Below are 4,372 nucleotides of genomic sequence, written 5' to 3'. Positions count from 1 at the left end.
TCAATGCTGGCAAGCAGAGGGCTTTTGAAAATACATCACAGCATCACTCATGGCATATGGTTTGGTCTCAGAGGGCTGTGATGTGTTTATTATATACAGTTACACTGACAGGTATTGAGACTATAGAAGTGATTTGTGTGTTGGACAAACAGATAGACAAGCAGGAAGTAAAAAAGGAAAAGAAAAGGAACCAGAGATCAACACTCCATGTTTTTCTTTCTGAGTTTGGCATTTAGCCCAGACATCCTGGGACACCCCTGAACACTCATTTAAATGATCTCCTTACTCACTCACGCACTTGGCACCATTCTGAGAGAAAAAGAACAGTGAGGAGGTGATATTGAGGGAAGGAGGAGGGAAGAGCATTCGATGTACTTCTCCTGTTCCTGACGGCTTCCTTCATCAGTAAAAGGACTGCTTCAATGTGGCGGCAATTTAGGTGTGCGTACTAGAGAAACTAAAGTGTCTGCCAGAAGAAACCAACCTACATTAAAAGGTGATGTGTGACAAGAGCAGAGAGGAAGATTATGAGTAAAGGACTTTTTCCACACTAAGCACAAGTTATATTGAGTTTTTAATAGTGTTTAATAGTGTCTTTGGAGCTTTTGGAATGGTGTCTTTGGGATACACAAGAAAGATTATCCAATAGTGTTGTGGAAGCTTTTAACGGACTGTAAAATGACACTTTGAGGTGTTGTTAGACGTTGTCTTTTGTCAAGCCTCTCTACCATTGTGGATTTTATATGTAATGGTAAAATGTAACATTTATTATGTATCGATTTACAATCAGCTCTCTTTTGCTCAAGGCTCCAATTCTGGGCCATTCATGCTGCAGTGCGGATCTGCTCGAATTCTCTGCACATACTTGGTACTATGACTGCATGGTACATCTAAAGACATAGACATTTTTATAAATTTTAGTGTGTATTTTATATGAGGCTAATTAGAATTACAAACTATTAGAATTCTAATTAGAATTAGAATGGAATTTTACAGAATATCTCTGTTATTTTTTTTTTTGACGTATAAATGTATAATGTCAAAAAACTGAATTTTACTGTTTTGTTTTACAGATGTTCATGTATTTTTGAAATACGCTCAAAAACATGAAATTACAGGAAAATACTGCAAATTTAAAAGAAAACATGGAAACCATGTAATTTTACAAGGAAAACTGTTATTTACAGTTTATTTCGGCTTTTTTCACAGTTTATTTTTTAAAAATGAAAAATTACAGAAAAAATGAAAAATTACAAAAGACTGAAAACTATTTATTATATCCTATTTTCCTGTAATTTTACGGGGAAAAAATATTTTACAGTATATTTCTGTTGCTCCAGCATTTTTTTACAGGCTTACCACACTGTTAGACTTTTCATTGTATTTTTGCGGTAACTCACTGGCATTACTATTACCAGTGACTTACTGTAAGCTCCATTCTACAGTAGCTTAGCTGTATATGTACTTTACACTAATATGACTTTACTGCAACTTCTTTTTACAGTATAATATCAATGCTGTAATATCTTTGCACAATTTGGCTTCACAGTATAATAACCTTACAGTAATTTTTTTTTTTTTAAGATTTGTTTTTTGCCTTTATTTATAGTACAGTACAATGAGAGGACAGGAAACGAAGTGGGTGAGAGGGGGAGTGGGATCGGGAAAGGACCACGAGCCGGGACTCGAACTCGGGTCGCCCGGAGAGCAATAGTGCCACATGTCGGAGCACTAACCACAAGGCTATCGGCTCCGACAACCTTACAGTAATTTTACTGTAATTATAACTTTCTAAATAGTATTGTAAAATGCATTCCTTCATAATAATTTTACAATTATTTGTATTTCATATTATTATACAATATGTGGCACTAGCAGTACAAAATCTCTATTAGTTTACAAGAATACGGTAACATTTTTAAATTCAAAATAAGTGACATAAGTCCATGTACAACAGTCATCTTTTTATTCAGTACATTATTATTAGTTACATCCATTAATAATGGCTTTTTTAACAATGTGATACAGCAGTGCCTGATGGCAACTGATAAAATCATAACAATAAAACAGTATCTTTAAGAATAATCAAACAATAAGTCAAACACTGTAAATACAGCCAATATTATGGTTCAAAATCTATTATATACAACAAAACACACCAGTATAATGTTAATGAGTCTACAGACACAAAGCTTACGAGATCCATTCTAGGCTTGTCTCTGTTCTGGTGCTGAACTGGCACTTGTACATTGCTAGACAGATGATCTGAAGAGAAACAAAAAGAAAATGTGTGAGAAATGGTCATGGATTTTATCTCATTTAAACTCATTTAAACCAAAAGCCAATGGATATATTCTTTATATGTATCATATCGTATAAAATAGCATATGCATTGAATTACTCACCTCTGTACCATCACCCGCATAGTGCATGCTAAAACTCCAGATTACAGTAACACACGACAAAGGCATACAGATGGATAGCTTCAAGGCCTAGCCCTCAATGCTGACCATCCTGTAGGTTGCAGACATCAAAATACACCATGAAATAAAAACATCAGCTCATTTATAGCATTTAATAAAATATCACAACATACTCTCACAATATAGAAATTTTCATACCTAGCATAATAACTTGTGGTCTGTGTTGTCACCTCAGACATCTTGGTGGATGTTGGCTGCAAATCCAATCCAATCGCAATGATGGCGAACTGGTAGTTGTATATTGCTTTTTGACAGAGCAGGGCTTTGATGTTCCATTTAAGGCTCTTATGTTTTTGAAAACAAAAAAAATGGGCAGAATAAAATTACTTGGTTGAAATTATATTATACATTACACAATTTTATTTCATACATAAGTGTACATAAGTGCTGAGCGCCGTGTCTCCGAATTCGTCCACGCTGATTTTTAAAAAGACGCTATCTTTATTAACCGACTGCATATTTGAACTTTAAAAACACACATTCTCAACTAAAAAAATCTTAAAACTACATTTTGTAACAAAATAACAGTGATATTTATAAACTTTTCAAATACAGTAACACTACTGCTTTGTGTCAACAATAGAATACTGTAAATTCCCAAAATACAGTGTATCACTGTGTAAATTATAATATCACGTCATAAAAATACCCGCAATGCAATGCATATTACAGTAATTAACAACAACAAAAGATTATAATATTTTACTGGGCATTTTGTGGTAACTAACTGTAAAAACTACAGCAAAGTCTAACAGTGCACTTAAAGGGGTAGTGCACCCAAAACGAAAATTCTGTAATGAATTACTCACCCTCAAGTTGTTCCAAACCTGTATAAATTTCTTTGTTCTGTTGAACACAAAACAATACTGTATATTTGGAAGAAAGTTAGCAACTGACATTTCTGGGGGATTTTCTTTCTGTCTAACACAAACAAAGATATTTTGAGGTATTTAGGAAAGCAAAAAGTTCTGGGGCACCTTTGACTACCATTTCAATTTTTTTCTACTATGGTAGTCAACAATGTCCCTGAAATGTCAACATTGCTAACTATTCTTTCAAATATCTTGCTTTATGCAGAACAAAGACATTTATACAGGTTTGGAACAATTAGAGAGTAAGTAATTCATGACAGAATTTTCGTGTTTAGGTGGACTATCCGTTTAAAATAAACTTTTTTATCATTAAAGTAGAGGCCACTGAGGTCACACTGTAATAGTAAAGACTATTGGACCTAAGGAAAACGGATTCTCGGACAGGTCTGCTTAAAATATAGGTTCACATAAGCAGAAAATATAAAGTGCTTTAATTTAACTTTTTCCCCAGTGCAATACTGTAGAAAAACATCTCTTAGTATCTTAACAGCGTTTAGGTTAAATGCAGAGCAAATGAAGAATGTTTCCACAGACCACAGTTTTCAATCAAAAGTCAAATCCTTTCATACAAACTCAACTATTTCTTATCCAATGCTTAACAATGATAACAAATTATCAAGGCTATGCTATACATATTAATTGTAAAGCTTTTTTTCAGAGATCTCAAACCCCGCTGCTGAAGGTCCACATTTCAGCTCCAACCTTGCTCCAAAACACCTGTTTTTTATTTTTTATTATATGTGTGTGTGTTTGAAATTTACAGTATGCCGTATACTCATACTGTACGACAGTATGTCAAGAATTTCTCATTTGTGACAATTTATGACAGTCGGACATACAGTAAAAGCTGGCCATCTGTGCCATTATAGAAAATACATCAAATTATATTTTACATAACATTTTACAGAATTTAGCATAAAGGTTGATACTTACTTAAAACGTACATAAATGTCTCCTGCTGTGCAAGTGATCCACTTTTCATCTGTGATAAAGAAGTGCTGCAATTTTACATTTAGC

General features: G+C 33.8%; 1 long non-coding RNA gene across 1 annotated transcript; it reads right to left on the bottom strand.

The window, feature by feature from the left end:
- Positions 1-2,100: 2,100 nt before the first annotated feature.
- LOC130552437 (uncharacterized) lies at positions 2,101-4,372 on the bottom strand. The gene is made up of 4 exons (XR_008962737.1): positions 4,289-4,372; positions 2,622-2,767; positions 2,406-2,514; positions 2,101-2,265 (listed from the first exon to the last, which is right to left on the bottom strand). It is a non-coding gene; the product is annotated as an uncharacterized LOC130552437 (long non-coding RNA).

This window comes from Triplophysa rosa, linkage group LG4 (assembly GCF_024868665.1).
Source record: "Triplophysa rosa linkage group LG4, Trosa_1v2, whole genome shotgun sequence".
Classification (NCBI taxonomy): Eukaryota; Metazoa; Chordata; class Actinopteri; order Cypriniformes; family Nemacheilidae; genus Triplophysa; species Triplophysa rosa.
This window is presented reverse-complemented; position numbering and strand designations above follow the sequence as displayed.